This window comes from Miscanthus floridulus, chromosome 15 (assembly GCF_019320115.1).
Source record: "Miscanthus floridulus cultivar M001 chromosome 15, ASM1932011v1, whole genome shotgun sequence".
Taxonomy (NCBI): Eukaryota; Viridiplantae; Streptophyta; class Magnoliopsida; order Poales; family Poaceae; genus Miscanthus; species Miscanthus floridulus.
This window is the reverse complement of record NC_089594.1, coordinates 68,612,754-68,633,749: the sequence shown is the minus strand read 5'-3', so window position 1 is coordinate 68,633,749 and position 20,996 is coordinate 68,612,754.

The following is a 20,996-nucleotide window of genomic DNA, read 5'->3' as shown; positions in this document are numbered from 1 at the left end:
ATGTTGAGAGCATGTGTCATCTCGGCTAAGGGTTCATGGGAAAAGTGGTTGCCCCTAGCTGAATTCTCTTACAATAATAGTTATCAAGAGAGTATCAAGATGGCACCGTTTGAAGCGTTGTACGGCCAAAAGTGTAGAACCCCGATGAATTGGGTTGAAGCCGGTGAAAGGAGATATTATGGAATTGATTTTGTTTAAGAAGCTGAAGAACAAGTCCGTACTATCCAAACCCATATGGCCGCAACTCAAGCTAGGCAAAAAAGCTATGCTGATTGTTGTAGAAAACCTATTGAGTTTGGAGTTGGAGACTTCGTTTATCTGAAAGTCTCACCCATGAAGAGTGTCCAATGCTTTGGTGTGAAGTGAAAGCTTGCGCCGAGATATGTCGGTCCATTTGAAATCATTGGACAAAGTGGTAAGGTAGCATACAAGATCCAATTACCTCCTGAGATGAGTGCTATCTTCAATGACTTTCATGTATCCCAATTGAAGAAATGTCTTCGCATCCCTAAAGAGAGAGTTCCACTGGGGGATATCGAGTTAAAATCTGATTTGACTTTTGAAGAAAAGCTGGTCCAAGTAATCGACACTCAGGAGCGCATGACTCAGAGTTGGGTGGTTGAGTTTTACAAGGTCATGTGGAGTAATCAGGGTAGTGAACACGATGCAACGTGGGAAAGAGAAGATTATTTGAGGGACGGTTATAAGGAATTCTATCAACAATGGTACGCTTGTCAAATCTTGGGATGAGATTTTTATAAGGGGGAAGGTTGTAACACCCCAGGTGTTTGGCTTCCACATTTGCACTTGAATTTCATAAACATGAGCATCATTCATCCATTCATGAGTTTAGAATTGTCTGAAACATGCTTTTAAAACATTGCAACATATTGTACATTTTATGTGTGATTGTTTTAGGAAATGAATAGTATGTAACACTCAAGTGCAACATGTGCAACACTTTAGTGAAACATGGTTAGCTAGTACAATGCCACAAACTCATGAAACACATGAAACATGGTTTTGAAACAGAAGTAACAAAGTCACTTGTTTTCCTTGTTTCAATACATGTGATGCTTGATTTTGGTGTGACCAATGTGTGGTGTGGCTAATTATCCTCTTAAGCAACTTAGTTACACTTAGAAGGTCATTAGGAACAATGTTCATGTTGATCATTTTGCCTAATTAGGTTTCCAAGTCATGGTTTGACTATTGTGGACCCCTAGAGCTCCTGGGTTTGACTGTTTAAAAAGTATAGCTTAGAGTGTGTGTATGTCTGAGCAACCTAAAGCAAAGTTGTAGCAAATTTTAGGAATAAACTTTGTTTAGGAGCCAAGTCATGAAAATGTGCAGAACATATTCAATTTGGGCCCACAAGCCAGGAATCAGTGTTGTTTCAACACTTAGAAATTTTCTAAGTGTTGGAGCTGTTTTCCAGTTTCATGAAGACGACTTTGGAGCCTTGTAGATTGAGATCCATGGCGAATTAGCTCGAGCTCATGTTGAGTCATTTGGAGTACTCACTGAGCTCTATCACGTAGTTCAACTGGATTATAATTTGGCTGAGCTGATTAGGAGTTATGCATTGTCAAAGATCACCTATCAGTCGGCATGATCGGTAACTAAATCAGAAATTTCAGGCACTACAGTGCCGACAGGCAACAAAGCCCTGCCACCGTGTGGCCGCCATGCGCCGTGGCCTGCCTGACGCCATTGCCTGGTGTCCTTCGCTTGAAGCTATGTCCTCCTACCCTCTCTGCTCACTCTCATTCACCCTCCTTCGCCTTCTTCGCACACAGCAGCAGCAGCAGCGACAGCGCGCCGGCTCCGCCATCAACGCTGAGCAAGCGCCGACGCCTAGCTCGCTCGCCACCACGTAATCGCCATCTCCAGTTAGCCCGCAGCTCCGCCGTCACCTCACCTAGCTCGTCCCGCACGCCGTTGGGCTGGTAAACCAAGGTAGTGGCCGCATTTCACTTTCCGCCGCCATCCGAACCTCGCCGGAGTGGCGCTCGCCGTGGATAGCACTGCACGGCTCTCCTTTTCCTTCCCTAGCCTCCGTCTTGGCTTCACCGTCACTCACAGTTGCTTGTGTGATGATGTTACCATCCCTGCCGGTACGGTCAGGCCAGAACATGGCCGCGCACCGCCGTGCGCCATGGCCGAGCCACCGAGCTCCGTGGCCGGAGTGCTTAGAGGTCAGTAGAGAGCGAGATTAGGGCACCAATCAACGCGGGAGGTCAAGGCGGTCACGTTGGTGCCGTCGTCGTCGCCGGAGATGCCGTCATCGGTGAGCTTCACCGGTTCCGTGCCGTCCCAAGCTGCCTCCTCTGTTTGATTTCACTGACACTTGGGTCCCACTGACCGAAGGGCCCCAGCTGTCAGCGTCTATTGAGTGAAAGGACAGCTCATTAATTCCAGTTTTCATGCTATTTTGTAAAATCTACATCTAGAGTTTGGTAGCTCCAAATTGGGTGGTTCTAATTTTGTTAGGATCATAGTGAAGTGTAGTATTTAGCAAAAATATAACATGAACACTTGTAGTGGAAGTTTTGGATGAATTAAATTGAAACTTGAAATGTGTTTTCAAATGCATGTAAATTTGTTTAACTTATATCTTGAGTTCTTGTGATCCAAAAATTATGAAATTTTGTTGGTAAGCTATTCTTGCTTAGTAAAAGCTCTAGCAAAAATTTGAGAGTCATTGCATGTATGGTTTTTGAGTTATAGATTTTCCTTTTATCATTGAATGATCCTTGTGTGAATTTTTTTAATTTATCTATGAATCCAATGACCATGAAATTTGGTGGGGAATGTCCTAGTACCTTAAGGATGCTAGGAAAAATATAAAATCTGTTGCTTGACACTTTTCACTAGGGTTTCCTAATTATGTCATTTTAAGCCTTTAGGTCTTGTCATTTTTGTATAGGATGTTATACTTGCTCAAATGATGTGAAATTTTTATAGTAGTCTACTTGGAGTATGTGGTACCTACTATAATTTTTGTAGATTAAATGGTGTAGTTTTTGTATATGTTTACTATTTCCCCTAATTAATTAAATAAATTAAGAAAGGCATTAAAAGAAATGAATTGGTGGTGAACACTTTACTTTCTAGTGTTCTTGTGACATGTGTGATAAGTGAGTAGAGTTGGTTTTGTCCAATTATTTGTTTGCTGACATTATGTCTTTCTGGATAGCTCTCGAGACTTTATAAAGTTCCCCATGATATTTTGGTTTGCTGGGAATGTGGTGAATACAAAAGTTGTAGATAACTTATGTATCTAGCTCCTGTCAAAATTTGGTGGCCATTGGCCCAGTAGTTTAGGAGCTACAGCTGTTCAAAGTTAGATCACAGTTTTGCTTGCTCTCTGTCTTGTTGGACCTGATTATGTGGTTCTATAAATTCAACCTGGTAAAGTTTAGAATCATGCCTTGCAGTCTAAAAATGAATTGTGGGAAATTTCATAAGCTTTCCAAATTGTGTTGTTGCCTATCATTTCGATTTGTAGATCTCTAGTTTTGGTCAGTTTACTATATCGCTATATAAGTTCATGTTTTGCTGAAATACGAATGATTGTGTGTGATCAGTTGCGATGTTCTTGTTGATTGTTTAGGTGCTAGCCTAACTTGAGAACATGCTTAGGTGCAGGTGTTAGGTCCTTAACTGAGGATGAGCAATTGTACATTAGATTGTATAAACTTGGTAAGTTAAAGTGATTTGAATAGAGCTTAAGTCGGAAAATGCAGACTGCAGTAAGCATGTGCATTACCCGAGCATTTCTAACTTCGTTCATGTGCATCCATGATATTTATCGTGCACATACATGCAATAGGTGTGCCAGAGGGAGTGACGCTGCTGGAATTCGAGGGAGCGAGCCAGGAGGAGGAGCTTGAGGTGCAGGAAATCGACAAAGCAGCCGCCGAGAAGGAATTGCCCGAGTACTCTGACCACCAACCATCCTCTTTCCTGAAAGGCAAGCCCCAGAGCATATTAAGTCTCCCATGTTTTTACAAATATCTGGAGTATCTCTTATTGTTGATGATGCATTAAGTATAGGAATTGGTTGGAACCAATTGTTGCATTATATATATCCATCCTTGTCCAGATATCGCACTTGAATCCTATTTAAGTTTAGGAATGGGTTAAATGCTTAGCCATGCTTAGTGCGGTAGAAGTTAGGTGATTTCCTATCACCTGCGAGCTTTAGGATGAGGTGGATCATGGTTGGCTATATTTGCTATCGTAGAAAAGAACCATGTTAATAATGAATTAAGACCGGGCGGAGTCTTGTGTAGGTTTGGACATAGTGACTCCGTCTGTGTCGTTTAAGGACTGATACGCTGTATGTCCTTATGTCATGTTGAACGCAGCCTAACATTTAGCTGGTCGGATAACTCATTCCGACCACGAAGCCTACTAGCTCGATTTAGGCCGGGGACGCAAGCAGTGGTCGTAATCTGGATGGAAGTAAGGATGTGCAGACAGCCATTGGCGTAAGCCTAAGGGCGGGTTAAGTCACCGAGCACTCATGGCAGAGTGGTTCTCTGATTTTGTGGCACTGATTGGACTCACGACTCCTGAATTGTACCAAAGGTGTCTTGTTTGCGACCCTGACGGGGGAAGCAAGGTTTGTGTTAGGAATACCCCTCTAGCTGGATAGGAATCGATTCGTATCGCTATCGCTCCCGGATAGTGAGAACTTGACTTAGCAGCGGCAACGTAGATTCAATTAATTTAACGATATGGTTAAATGGATGATGATGGTAATATTGCCACGATTTATACCTGTTATGGTTATTAATGTTTGCATCTTAATCAAATGGTTGCTTAGTACAGGTGCTAATATAGATGACAGGTTAATGATTAAAAGTCACTGCTAGTTTAGGTTAAGAGTTGATCATTAATACTTATGCTTTTTCCGCAAAGAGAAAGTGTCAGCTAGATCCACTAAATTGAGCTATGCATAATCCTTGGTGTCATTTGTTTTGGTTTCCGATGGGTAAGTCTAGCTAAGTACATTCTCGTACTCAGGGTTTATTCCCTCTTGTTGCAAATGACCTTCTATATCAGGGCTTATGTAAGTATTGTCTCCACCCGGTGGGTGACGAAGACTAGATCATGGGCATGATCTCTGTTTCTCTTATCCGAATGCTTTTGTGGGTTGTGATCAGCAAACCAGTATTTGTATTTGAACTCGGGCGTGTAAGTTAAACTATTTGCTTCTTCATACTTTACAACACTTGTTTTGTAATAACGATGACTCTGAGGTGATGTAATCTATTTGCAAACCGTCTGTGAAATGTTGTAACATACGATATGTTATGTTGAATTACTGTGATCTTGGTTGTATGCAAGTTGGTTTGAAATCCTTCGTGGTTTCAGTTGACTACCGGGTTTATATGGGCTCAAGTGCGAGAATTTGATCGTTTCGGCGATTGTTTTTGTACTTGTGCTCTTATAAATTGGTCAGTTCTGTGACATGGGCGACGTGCGGCGGTGCTTGGGCACTGAAGGTCATAGTGGCGTTGCGGCTGCTAGGGCATGGGAGCAAGGCAGCAATGTCAGCGCGGTTGCGGCCTTAGGTCAAACTGCGCTGTGATTAAATAGTGGCCCCCAACATGACAGGAAAGGAAACAGAGAAAAGAGATTGAATCCCGCACATTTTCAACTGACTGGACGCTCTGGCGGCAGTGACCGAACGCTGCCACCCAGCATCTGGGCGATGTAGCTATATCAATCTTAACAACATCGTTAGTAGCATCATGTGGCTCATTGAATAAGAATTCTTGAGCAATAACAAGATTATCATGATTGATCTTTAGAGTTGTATATTCTTCTTTTAGCTTGTTATGGCTAGTGATGAGCTCATTGTGTATCCTCTCAAGTTTATCATATTTTTCTCTAAGCTCTTTCTTAGAAGATTTGAGCTCCTTGAGTTTGGATGATATAGCATCATTTGTTTCTCTAAGCTCAACATTAGCCTTTTCCAATGTATCGTATTTTGCTAAGAGTGAATCATTTTTAGCATCAAGCTTTTCATTTTTAGCTCTACTCTTTCTAATGATGCCACTCTTGTTGAGCTTCTTTAACATCTTGGCAGTTCTTTTCACCATGAGAGCAAGACTTGCATCATCAACTTCATCGTCACTTGAGCTCTCATACTTAAGTCTTGCTTTGCCCTTCTCTTGGCTAGCTTTGAATGCTAAGTCATTTTCTTTCTTCTTTGTAGAGGATGAGCCATCTTGAGGTGTTATGTGCATGTACATCTCATGAGCATTGATCTTTCCCAAGATTTGTGTCGGTGTAGCGGTGGAAAGATCATCTTGATGAAGCACGGTCACAATATGCCCATATTTATCAATAGGGAGGACACTCAAAATCTTTCTTACAACATCGGATGGTTGCATTTGAGTGAGTCCAAGCCCATTGACTTCCTCTACAAGAATATTCAAACGTGAGTACATCTCATTAGCACATTCTTTAGGAAGCATCTCAAAAGAGTTAAGCTTTTTCATGACAAGATGATAGTGTTCCTCACGCTCACTCTTTGTTCCCTCATGGAGCGCACAAACGTCTGACCATAGTGCATGGGCGTCTTTGTGGTTCCTCACCCGGTTGAACACATCTTTGCAAAGACCTCTAAAGATGGTGTTTCGAGCCTTTGCATTCCATTTCTCATAATTCACCTCATTGCCATATAGGTTAGTAGCATCCCGAGGTTTTGGGAAGCCTTGTGAGGCGGTGTGGGGGTATTAACCCCTATACCCTTACGGCTAAGCTTGGGCTGGCCTGGATCGATGGTTTCAGTTCACTCGAAAGATGATGTGCGACCCAGTTAGCCTGATCAGAGTCCCACACAAGGAATCAAGACGGATTTGGCGACCAAGCAGGATCCTGGTCGGTTAGAATAGGAATCCTTATCCGGCCACATATGGCAATTGTAACTGACTAGGATTAGTTTCCAGATCTGTAACCCTGCCCCCCGGACTATATAAGGCGGGCAGGGGACCCCTCTAAAAAGACATCTTTCATTAACATACAGCAATACAAATCAGACGCAGGATGTAGGTATTACGCCTTCTTGGCGGTCGAACCTGGATAAAAACTCATGTCTGTCTTGTGTCTCCGTCTTGTTTGGGGCTTGCGCATCTGTCTGCCGATAATCTACTACCTTGGGCATACCCTAGGTAGACTGCCGACCATATTTCGTCGACAGTGGCACGCCAGGTAGGGGGTGTGCGTACTGCTCTCCAAGCAAACAAGATGGTCATCATCTCCGGCTCCATGGCTACGCCCAACGGCCTCACGTTCACCGTCGGCCAGATCACCTGGACCACCGGCTCCGAAGACTCCATCGCCATGACCACGGAGGAGGCGTGGGTTCAGCCTGCGCCGATGACTACTTCACCTGCATCGGCTACGGCTCCGACCACGGTGAAAACGGCTCCAACCACGGTGAACACGGCTCCGACCACGGTGAATACGGCTCCAACCACGATGGACCTGGCTCCGACCATGGGACATCTGGCTCCGACCATGCCTATAGCCACGCCGACAACTCGTCATCCGCTTCCCTGCTACAGAGGAAAGCAGATCGACAACACTGACCTGCTCGACTCCGTTGATCGGGTCGGCATCCAACTCGCTGAAACCCTGGCTCTGGTAAGTATGATTCAAAGCCAACCTAACGAGCAGGTAACAGCTCCCCACAACAGATCTATCCGACCAGCTCGGACCAGTCGTCTTGCGCGACTTGGAACAGATCTTGTGGTCGTATCAACTCCTGAGGGGCGTTTCGCTCGTCGCCGGCTAGCCATCGCGATGGGTCTCCGACTCTACGAGTACGAAGTCCCAATGGAGAACCACCAGGTCTAGCCCTATGGCCTGCAAAACGCTGCCTCCAGCTACGCGTACAACCTGCGACGCCGCTCAGATCTGTGTCCTATACACCGATCTCGGCTGAAGCCATGCAACATCGTCAACATGGTCTGGATTGAAGATTATCAAGAAGGATCCGTCCACATAGTCCGGGAGGGTGACTCCAGCTCCTCATCTGGCATCGCATCCAATGCATCTGTCCACACCGAGCTTCAGCGTCACGAAGATGAAGGCGTCAAATACGATTTGGATCTACCAGACCACGCCCCGGGTTTCCCCCAATTTCCGTCTTTCCCGCCAAGACGAGGGGATTTGGTCCATGTTGTCAGCAACGACGAGCCGCCAGCAGTTGGCGAAACAGAACAAGAAAAGACTGCACGCGAAGCACGCAATATTGACCGGTTTAATCGCCGACAAATCGAAGCTAAAGCAGACCAGGAGGCACGACGCATAAGGGTCCAACCACATGACCTCAACAATGCTTTCGACAGGGTGGGGGACAAACAAGTCTTCAAGACCCCAAGCACCAATGTAGCCATCGCCATGGCGACAATGCAGCGGCTGCCCAACACTCCCAAAACCCAAGCAATCCGTGATGACATACAAGCTTATCTGACGGCTGCTATGGCTTAGACCGCAGAGATGAATCAAGCTCGGGCTCCATCCATTTCTGTCAAATCAAGCCACAGCCGCTAATACTCCAGTCGCTCACAGCCACTCAACCGACGTGGCTCGTGCAATAACGACCCATCGGACAACCGTCAAGGCGGAAACGGTGGTCATGATGGTGGTCGGGACGACAACCGCCACCGGGAGGATAACCGCCACAACGTTCGAGGTGACAACCCCCGAGATAACCGCAACAATCGCCGTGATAACCACGGTCGCAGGGCTAATCCAGATGGCAATCGAGATCGCTGCGATGGCAATAACGATCTCCGCCATTACCTCGTCGGACGTGATCTGCGCGCTCGCATCAACCAAAGAGCCAACGATCGTGCATCCCATGAAAGCTATCGTCATATGGAATATGACACTGCCCACGGCCCGCCGGGTTTAAAGCAGTTCACTCCACACCTTCGCCAAGTCATATGACCCAAGAATTTCAAACTCGAGAAACTTCAGAAGTACGACGGCAAGGAAAACCCCGAATTATGGGTCATGCTCTACGAAACTGCGTGCCGCTCAGCCATGGCTGACGAGCACGTCATGTCTAACTACTTCCCAGTCGCTGTTGGTCATGCAGGTCACCAATGGCTGGTTAGCTTGCCAGCGAACTATTTTGACTCTTGGCAGGAGCTCAAGCAGGCCTTCATCGACAATTTCATCGCTACTTGTGAACAACCCGGCAACAAGTACGATCTGCAACAGATCCGAGATCGGAAGGATGAACCACTACGTGAGTACGTTCGGCGTTTTTTGGAGATGCACATCAAGGTCCCATCAATCTCCGACAACAAAGCAATCGAGGCTTTCATCACCGGCCTCTGTTTCCACGACGCCCTGAGAGAAAAGCTCCTCCGGAAGAGACCCGAATCGGTCACAGCGCTTTTGGCCATCGCTAAGAAATACGCGGACGCTGACAACGCTAAAAAGATAATCGTTGAAGAAGCAGCAAGGGTTCCATGCTCCGACCACCCCCCACACCGCGACGATTACCGTGGCAATCGTGGTCGGAACAACAATTTTGACCGCCGCAACCAGCGCAACGACTCCCGCGACCACCGTGATCAACGTAATCAGCGGCGCAACCGCCATGACGATTATAGGAGCAAGCACGCTCGAAAAGACGATGGCGAGGTCAATACTGTGAAAAAGGGCGGCGGACGTCGTAACTATGAGGACGACTACGCCAAAGCATTGAAGGGGCCCTGCCAGCTCCATCCTAAGTCGAACCACACCATGGAGAATTGCCGCGTCCTCAAGACTATCTACACGCGTCAACAGGCTCCGGATACGTCCAACAAGCCTAACGACGCGGGGAACAGCGCAATGAGGACAACGACGACGACGATGCAGATCCTCGTCATAAATACGTCAAGCCGACTGATCGCGTGCACACCATCATTGGCGGCAAGGTGTCCATCGAGACCAAATGAGAACGCAAGCTGCTCGCCCGTGCTTGCTTGAACGTGGCAAACACCGACAACCTTCTCACCGATCTGCGGCTTCCTCCGTGGTCTCACCGTGAAATCTACTTCAGCAGGAAGGACCAATGGGCCGCCATACCCGAGCCAGGGCGTTTTCCCTTGGTCCTCGATCCTTGTATCAACAAGGTTCAATTCGACAGGGTACTGATCGACGGCGGCAGCTCCATTGATATACTGTTCAAGAACAGCCTGCCCGCTCTGAAAATAGCCCAGGCGGACCTAAAGCCGTACGAGGCACAGTTCTGGGGCGTTCTCCCTGGACAGAGCTCCACACCTCTCGGGTAAATCACGCTACCTGTGCAATTCGAGACTCTGGACCACTTCCGCACCGACTACGTCAACTTCGTGGTCGCTGATTTCAACGGCACCTACCATGCTATTCTTGGTCGACCATCGCTCACCAAGTTCATGGCCATACCTCATTACAGGTATCTGGTGCTCAAGATGCCTACTGAGAAAGGAGTTTTAACCCTTAGGGGCAACGTATACATAGCTTATACCTGCGAGGACGATAGCTTCAAAATAGCAGAGGCCCACGACCTCTCTATTCGCATGGCCGAGACCATGCTCGATGCTAAGAAGACCTCGGCTGACCACCTGGAGATCCCAGAGCTCGAGGCTCCGCGCAAGAACATTAGGTCCAAGGATCACAAGACGATCCAGCTGGTCGAGGGCGATCCCAGCAAAACGGCCCTCATCGGGGCCGACCTGGATCCCAAATAGGAAGACGCACTCGTCAGGTTCTTGAGGGGCAACGTGGATGTGTTTGCATGGAAACCTTCCAACATGCCCGGTGTACCTCGGAACTTGATTGAGCACTCCTTAAATGTCAATAGCAAGGCCAAACCAATCAAGCAGAAGCTACGATGGTTCACTCGCGACAAAAAGGAGGCGATTAGGGTAGAAGTTACATGGCTTTTGGCAGCCGGATTTATCAAAGAAGTGTATCATCTGGAATGGTTAGCCAACCCGGTTCTTGTACGCAAAAAGAATAATGAATGGAGAATGTGCGTTGATTACACTGATCTCAACAAACACTGCCCTAAGGACCCCTTCGGCTTACCTCGCATAGACGAGGTTGTAGATTCAACCGCCGGTTGCGAACTGCTTTCCTTTCTCGATTGCTACTCTGGTTATCACCAGATCGCTCTCAAAAAGGACGACTAGATCAAGACATCTTTCATCACACCTTTCGGCGCCTACTGCTACACGACTATGTTGTTCGGGCTAAAAAACGTCGGGGCTACCTACCAACGCGCTATACAGGCCTGCCTCAATGATGAGATAAGAGATGGCCTTGTCGAGGCTTATGTCGACGATGTAGTTGTCAAAACCAAGGAAGCACATACCCTTGTTGACAATCTGGAACGCACCTTCGCAGCCCTTAAAACGTTCCAATGGAAATTAAACCCAAAGAAGTGCATCTTTGGTGTCCCTTCTGGCATATTGCTCGGCAACGTCATCAGTTATGATGGCATACGCCCTAACCTGAAGAAAGTCAAAGCTGTCTTAGACATGAAGCCCCCAAAAAAGGTGAAGGATGTCCAGAAGCTTACCGGCTGCATGGCTGCTCTAAGCCGTTTCATATCAAGATTAGGAGAAAAAGGACTACCGTTCTTCAAACTACTCAAAGCATTCGAGAAGTTTGAGTGGTCGGAGGAAGCGGATGTCGCCTTCACGCAGCTAAAACAATACCTCACATCACCTCCAGTACTCACTGCTCCCAGAGAAGACGAAACTCTCCTACTTTACATTGCGGCGACCGACCGGGTGGTTTCCACTACAATGGTGGTCGAGCGCGATGAGCCGGGCCACGCCTACAAGGTACAGCGGCCAATTTATTTCATTAGTGAGGTACTCAGCGAATCCAAGACCAGGTACCCACAGATTCAGAAATTGCTCTACGCCATACTGATAACATCCCGAAAGTTGAGACATTACTTCGACGGATATCGTGTGGTGGTGATAACCGAGTCTCCTTTGGCGGACATCATTCGCAATAAGGATGCGAACGGGCGCATCGTCAAATGGGCAATGGAGCTATGCCCCCTTTCCTTGGAATTTGCAAGCCGTACTACAATCAAGTTTCAGGCACTCGTCGATTTCATCGTCGAGTGGACAGACTTAAGCATGCCTGCCTCTCCGGGATCCGACGAATATTGGACGATGTACTTTGACGGTTCTCTCAACATCAACGGTGTGGGAGCAGGAGTTCTTTTCGTGTCACTATCCAAGGAGCAGCTCCGGTACGTCCTCAAGATTTATTTCCCAGCATCTAATAATGCCGCCGAGTATGAAGCATGCCTGCATGGTCTACGCATTGCGGTTGAACTTGGAGTTAAACGTCTCTATGTCTATGGAGATTCGGCTCTGGTCATCAACCAACTCAACAAGGACTGGGACACGACCAGTGAAAAGATGGACGCATATTGCAAATCGATAAGAAAGCTGGAAGGCAGGTTCTATGGCATCGAGTACATACACGTGGTCCGGGACAAGAACCAGGCAGCGGATGCATTGTCAAAGTTAGGATCATCCCGCGCCAAAATCCCACATGGCGTATTCATCCAAGACCTACTCACGCCTTCCATTGAAGACGAAGATTCAACGACCGACAAAGTTTTAGACCAGCAATTAGTGGCTACGGTTCCAGCGTTGAGCACAACCGAGCCGCTTCCGACCACTCATGAACCAGACTGGAGAACACCTTTCATCAAGTACTTAACAAATGGTAGCAGTTATATCGATCGAACAGAAAATGAGCGCCTGATGCGTCGTAGTAAGCAGTATCTGCTCGTCGACGGCAAGTTGTGGCGCAAAAACGCTAAGGAGGAAATCTTGATGAAGTGTATAACCCAGGAGGAAGGCGAGCATCTCCTAGACCAAATCCACTCTGGCTCCTGCGGCAACCACGCGGCCTCAAGAACACTGGTCGGTAAGGCTTTCCGAGCAGGGTTCTATTGGCCGTCAGCAGTGGCCGATGTAGAGAAGCTAGTCCGCCGTTGTGAGGGTTGTCAGTTCTTCTCCAAGAGAATCCATGTACCAGCACATGAGATCCAGACGATTCCAGCCTCTTGGCCCTTCGCATGCTGGGGACTGGACATGATCGGGCCTTTCAAACCAGCTCCTGGGAAATTTACATGCGTCTTCGTGCTAATTGATAAGTTTTCTAAGTGGATAGAATACATGCCTCTGGTACAGGCATCCTCAGAGAAAGCTGTCACATTCCTCGACCAGGTCATCCACCGTTTCGGCGTGCCCAACAGCATCATTACTGATCTGGGTACTCAATTCACCGGGAACGCTTTTTGGGACTTCTGCGATGAAAGGAGCATAGTTGTAAAATACGTCTCGGTGGCGCATCCTAGAGCTAATGGACAAGTCGAGCGGGCAAATGGCATGATCTTGGACGCATTGAGGAAGAGGATGTACAGAGAAAACGATAAAGCTCCTGGAAGATGGCTCAAGGAGTTACCAGTCGTGGTCTGGGGCCTCCGAACTCAGCCCAGTCGTAACACCGGCGTCTCGCCATACTTTATGGTTTACGGCGCTGAGGCAGTCCTCCCACCAGATATAGCTTTCAGATCAGCACGGGTAGAGAACTTCGATGAAGGCAAGGTCAATGAAGTACGGGAGCTAGAAGTCAACAGCGCAGAGGAGAAAAGGCTAGATTCTTGCGTACGCACGGCCAAATACCTTGCTATTTTGCATAGGTACTACAACAAGAACGTTAAAGAGCATTTCTTCATGGTCGGGGACTTAGTCCTGAAGTGGAAGTCAAACCAGGCTGGTGTCCACAAACTCGCAACCCCATGGGAGGGACCCTTCATGATCAAGGAAGTCACACGTCCAACGTCTTACAGGTTAGCTCATCTGGACGGCACGGACGTACCGAACTCATGGCACATCGACAAGCTTAGACGTTTCTATGCTTAACTACTGAGATATGTACTCTACTTGTATTTTCGATTTACTTTACTAAAGCAACTATGATTTCTCCGACCACTCCAATGTGTCACTCCGAATTTTATGGTTATTCCAACTTAAGCCAGTACAAGCCGACCACCACTCCTTCTACGGTTTTTCGGAGCAGGCCCTGTCTCCGGTTCCTCCCAACACGTGCACGGGATCCGCTCTCTATGTTGCGGGTGATCGGCAGATCCCCCCTGGTCTGACTTGTCTGCGTCCACATGTGCACAGGTCATAGTACCTCACACTCCGACCACATGCCAGACTAGGGCCGCACAAACTTTTCAGGATGACGTGTCGAGCAAAACGGTACAACTAAACAGAACGTTAACACGTTCCCACTTAGTTACACCAACAAAAAATTTTAAGCTTAAAGTGTGTTTTGTATAAAACAAACAAGCTTATAATGATATACAGTTACGTTATTACAAGCTTGCCTGAAGAGGCTCAAGTTTACAATAACACAACTATGTCCTCCTTCTACAGCTCTAAGCCTATTACATTGGCTGATCGGGGCGCATGGCATTTACTGCTCGCCGCCTCTGATAACCTACTCGAGTCTCGGGGACTCTTGAGCTAGTCAAGCTGAAGGGGATGGCCCCGCCGGTGCCTGGCTAGTCGAGACCGCAGGCTTCGTTGGTTGGCTTGCAGCTGATGGCATTTCCAGCTGGCTTGTCGATGGCATACCCTGCACAGGTGCTGTCACACCTCCGCACAGGTTAATATCGCCAATTATCTTTGATGACAAGTCCAGCTGGGCCGTCCGAAGCTCTTCGGCCTTGTCTAGGTCTATCTCCTTCGGGTACCCAGCCTCCAAGCGTTTGAGATCGATCAGGGGATAGTGAGCACGCACCATGCTTAGCACATGGGCACCCGTGTACTCACCCGCCTCCTTCACAAAGTCTTGGAACCATCCCCATGCTTGCTTGCATCTCTCGACCAGTCCGAGCTGGGGTGTCCTTAGCTCTTCCTCTGTGAGCGCCGGGTCGATAAGGTCAAGGACGGGCACAATGCCAGTTGCCATTTCTTGGCACCGCTTGTTCCACGTATCCCACTCCTCGCTGGCCTTAAGGCATTGTGCTTTCCAGTCATCACGTTCCTTGATCACGGCCTCCAGGTGCCTCTTGGCATTTACTTTCAAAACTGAAAACAGTACAAGACATCAAACATGATGACACGACAAGGCAAGGTGGGCAATAGGATGAGAAAGGTGGTCTAGAGTGCTTACTTTTCAGGTCATCCTTCATTCTGGTAGTGTGGTCTTGGAGTTCCGACTAGCTGCGCGCCAGTTTCTCGTTGTCCTCCTTTAGGCGACCACATTCTGCAAGCACACGGCTGTTCTCCCCCTGGAGGCGGGTCACTTCGGCTTCTAAACCTGCATTACAGCTATTACTGCCAAGAACACAATAACACAAGTCCCGCACTTGCTATGATACGATGAAAACTTACTTGTTCTCTCCCGCTCTTTGTTATTGAGCTGGCCGACCAGGTTTTGGTTCTGTGTTTCTCGGTCTGTCCTCTCCTGGTCGGCGGCTTCAAGTTGGCGCCGTACGTGTTCCACTTCAGCCGTCAGCTCCTTATTGGTCGTTGTGATTCCTTCTATCTGGTCGAAGCACCTTTTTTGGTATCTTGCAGTTTTCATCAAATCCTGCATACAGACAAGCTACGTCAGACAGTTCGACTACAAAACAGGGTCAAGGACTCAAGCCAAAATGTACCTGGACTTCTGTCACCAGATGCTTGGCTACCCGTTCGACTCTTAAGGTCTCTTCGACCTCTGGGATTTCCTCGTGCATGACCCATTCGTTGTTCCAATAGCGCGACACATATACATGTTGTCGCCTATCTTGGGGGCGGCCCAGGACCTCTTCCACTTCTTCTTCTTCAGCCTCCTGTTCAGGAGGCGGTGTTGGTCTGGAGTTTGCAGACTCCACGACCACTAGGGCTTTTTCACGAGCCATCGCGTCGGAAAAAGCGTTCTGGGCCACTTCTGGCTGCTGCTTCTCGGTTAGATCCAGCTCCCTTGGCGCCATGGTATCCGCCTCAGCAGGGTTCGTGCTCGGAGCACTTGTACTCTGCTCGGTTGTTCCCTTGACCAGCTGCTCGGGGACGGGCGTCTGGTCATCCGCCTGCTGAGGCCCAAGCGGAGTCTCTACTATGGGCTCCTCCACGGCTGGCTGCTGGGCAGTTTGACCCGCCGTTGTTGGCGAAGACGTGCCGCACCTAGCTAGCTGGTTGGGGCTCTCGATGGATGCCGATCTAATGCATCGGAGACATACTCAGAAGATAATAGTATACAATGCAAAATGCAAGCTTACATCAAAAGTATGGATACTTACAGCTTCGACTTGCGGAATGATGTGGCGAAAGAACGTCTTCTCGACCGCCCCTGCTCTGCTTGCTCGGCAGTTTCCGACGGGACTCTTTCCACCTTCGGCACAGGCGATGGGGTATGATGCTTGACGTTTCCTTCGTCTGTCCTCTAGGTTGCAGTGGTCGGTGCTGTGACCACTGCTGACCCAGAAGAGCCACCCTGCTCCGTGGGTCCCACCTCCCTTCTCCTCTTTCAAGGGACGAGCCGGAAGATGTCCGCATCCTCTGCTTCGTCGTCTGACAGAGGGAAGATGGATTGGCGTCGTTTGCCAGCAGCCGGACGCTTGCCAGCGGCTCTAGTTGATGCGTCGTCCACATTCTCGAGTACCGCCCAGTGGACGTCGTCCGTCCTGGCGCTGGTCTGGGCGGCTGGGCCGGTAGCTTGCGGCAATTCTACACCAGGAGGGGCTGACACGAACACTGCTGCCCGGTCACGACCATTACACTGAGACACAAAATGGAGACAAACAGTTATTTTTTTTGCTACAACATGACTCTACAGTTAAAAGGAGGTGTCATTTACCTTTGGGGGAGGTCGTGCCAACTTGAAGGCGTGCTCGATGGCGGGTAGCGCGACATAATTGGGATCGGCCAGGTTGAACAGCTCTCCAATCCTGGCCTTGATTTCCATCTTGTCGAGTGGCTCCTTCCTGGTCCTCGTTGGATCAGCGCCTCCTTGGTACTCGAAGCCAGGATGAATCCTTTTCTGGCAGGGCTGAATTCTTCGGCTGATGAAGTTGCCGACAACGCTCGGGCCATCAAGCCTTCCCCACAGGATCATCCCGAGCAGTTCGGCGATCTGATCCAAGTTCTCAGGCTTCTCCGACCAGCTACTCTTCTTCTCTGGAATCAGCCCCACATCACACAGAGTGATGGTGTTCGGTTCTTCACGGATGTAGAACCACTTCTTGTACCACTCGTCCAATGAGGTGTTCTAGGGGCAGTGCAGGTATTGAGCTTTCATGCCGTCACGCAGGTTCAGGTAGACGCCTCCGGCGATCTTCGAGCCACCGCTCCCTTTCTTCCGAAGACAGAACAGGTGGCGAAAGAGGTCGAAATGGGGCTGGAAGCCACCATAAGCCTCGCAGAGATGGATGAAGGTGGAGACAAGAAGAATCGAGTTGGGATGCAGATTGCAAATCCCAATCTCATAGTACAAGTAGAGACCCTGAAGGAAAGGGTGCACTGGAATCCCAAAACCCCGTTTGAAAAAGTCTTCAAAGACCACAATCTCACCTGGTTGTGGATCGGGGAAGCTTTCTCCTTCCGGCGCACGCCATCCCGCAAGTGCCTTGTTGTGGAGCACCCCCATGGCGACGAGGTCCTCAATGGTCTGCTCATTGCTCCGCGACTTCCACCATTCCTTCGCTATGACCCCGCCTTTCTTCTGGGCGTCTCTCTTCGCCATTAGTTCGTCCTTACTAAGTGGGTGGATGCGGGAGACTGAAGGGATTTGGAGATGATTTTTGGGGGAATAGGGTTCGGCAGGAGGAAGAAGAAGGTTGCGGCGGCGGATGACAATGGGGAACGGTATGAGTAACTTACCAGATCTACATTATATAAAACAAAGAGCACCATCATTTCGTTCGCCCGAGAATATTGGGAGTCATGCGCACGCGCCGCAGACGGTTGTTCACACAACCTCAAAATCTGCGCCAATAAATGCGCTCCTTCGTTAACAGTGTACGCGCCTCTTTGTTGATGGTGTTAGAGGGCCCACACTGACACACCTCAATACAGGTGTCAACCGACTGTTTGCCAAAAAAAAAGAAGAAGACAGAATGACGAACTATACCTATTTACTTTTTTGACCAGACGTGTCAGACTGGACTTGGCAGAGCATAGAGAAAAATAAGTACTCCAAATAATAGTATAAGCAGCGCAAGTGATCGTGGACTGCCCAGACCACTACTGTGCTCGGGGACTGCCCAGACCACTACTATGCTCAGGGACTGCCCAGACCACTACTGTGCTCGGGGACTGCCCAGACCACTACTGTGCTTGGATACTACCCAGACCACTTTTGTGCTCGGGGACTGCTCCGACCACGGCCATGCCCGGGGACTGCTCCGACCATTACCATAGTCAGGAACTACTATGACCACGGCCGTGCCCGGGGACTGCTCCGACCATTACCATAGTCAGGAACTACTATGACCACCGCTGTGCTCGGGGACTCTCCCGATAACTTCTTATAGTTTTGCTCTCCTCGGCTACATGTGATTTGTACTCACATACAGATGAGAGACATTTATTTGGACCTTGCTACAAGGCTCATACTTCGCCTTCCAGCAAGCTCGGGGACTACGTCGGTACGATGCACCTGCCGGTGTATTTTGTTTTGCCTGTACGGCAATTGGATTCTTAACTTCAGCGGAATTTCTTTTTAGACCCTGGCACCACGTGCCTACGTCACCTACTACCAGGCTCGGGGACTAAGTGGGCACACTTCACCTTGCGGTGAATGTGTTTGTTTTTTGACCCCTACGCTTCTGATGTTTAAGGACGCTATGCTTCAAGACCACTTACATTTCTTTTCAGAAATACAAGTGGGCACACTTCTCAGGACAGAAATCTTTTTCTTTTTTCTTAAGAGCACCATACATTCTTCGGACAACCTACTTCTCCGGTGATGACGGTGGTCGGAGGCGTCAAGGATTCAAGCCTCGCTTGTCGGAGAAGGTTAAAATGGCGTGTCACAGCATAATACATGATGCTCGGGGACTAGCTGTGGGGGTATTAACCCCTATACCCTTATGGCTAAGCTTGGGCTGGCCCGAATCGATGGTTTCAGTTCACTCGAAAGATGATGTGTGGCCTAGTTAGCCTGATCGGAGTCCCGCACAAGGAATCAAGACGGATTTGGCGACCAAGCAGGATCCTGGTCGGTTAGAATAGGAATCCTTATCCGGCCATATATGGCAATTGTAACTGACTAGGATTAGTTTCCAGATCTGTAACCCTGCCCCCTGGACTATATAAGGCGGGCAGGGGACCCCTCTAAAAAGACATCTTTCATTAACATACAGCAATACAAATTAGACGCAGGACGTAGGTATTACGCCTTCTTGGCGGCCAAACCTGGATAAAAACTCGTGTCTGTCTTGTGTCACCGTCTTGTTTGGGGCTTGCGCATCTGTCTGCCGATAATCTACTATCTTGGGCATACCCCTAGGTAGACTGCCGACCATATTTCATCGACAGGTGGCTCTAAGTATTCCAACATCTAGAGCTTCTAAGTACGCCTCCATACGAATTTTCTAATATGGAAAATCATCCCCCTCAAAGATAGGAGGTCCATCCCCATAAGACATCTTTCTCTAGGCGGTTAAGCCTAAAAACATGAGCACGAGGCTCCGATACCAATTGAATGGATCAAGATGCTCAAGAGGGAGGGTGAATTGGGCTAATTCTAAATTTATTTGCAATAATTAAACCCTACGGTTAGCCCAATTTACCCCTTGTGCCTAGAAAGTGTTTCTAATGTTCTACCGCACAAAAAGACTTGCAACCTAAGTTCCAATCCTACTCTAGCATGGTAATTCTATGAATGTAAAGACAAGTATTGAATTGCTCAAAATAAATGCTCAAAGTAAATGCTCAAATTAAAGAGAGAAGGAGGAACGCGGCGATGTTTTGCCGAGGTATCAGAGAGTCGCCACTCCCCACTAGTCCTCGTTGGAGCACCCACGCAAGGGTGTAGCCCCCTTGATCCGTGCAAGGATCAAGTGCTCTCTACAGGTTGATTTTTTGACACTCTATCGCGGTGAATCACCCACAACCGCTCACAACTCGAGTTGGGTCATCCACAAGCTCCGCCGGATGATCACCAAGCTCCCAATCACCACCAAGCCATCTAGGTGATGGTGATCACCAAGAGTAACAAGTACAAACTCTCACTTGACCACAACAACCCTAATGAGAAGGGTGGATGCACACTTTGCTACTCTTGTTCTCACTAATGAGGGCTCTCTTTAGGATTCTCAAATCTCAATCACCTCACTAGGACCTTGCTCTTCTGGGCACTCTCAAAGGTGTATCTCAGCTGATGAAATGAGCAAAAGTACCCCCACACACGAATGAAGGAAGTATTTATAACATGGGCTGAAAAACAAACCATTATCTACCTATACGGGGTGACCGGACGCTTCGATCATGTTGACCGGACGCGTCGGTCAGTTCACCCCAAACTCTAGTGTTTAAAGTGTGACCGAACGCTGGCCAACGTTTAATCAACACTGACCGGACGCGTCCGGTCATGATTTTCCCTCTCTGGAACCTTACTGGAGTCGACCGGACGCTGGCCCTCAGCGTCCAGTCACTTCACCTCTCAGCGTCCGGTCACTTCCAGATGACTTCACCTTGATCAAATGAACTGACCGGACTCTGCACCAGCGTCCGGTCACACCGAAGCCAGCGTTCGGTCAGTATTTGACCCTGCATTCACTTCCAACTTTCGAACGTACGTGAATGAAATTTGCTCCAATAGATCTAAGGGCTTTTTAGGAGTTAACTAGTGCTATGTTTAGTAAGTGTACACCACACCTAACCCACTAGACTCACCTAGGTCAAGCTACCCGTCCATACCCCCCTCAATAGTACGGCCAAAGGAAAAACAAAGTC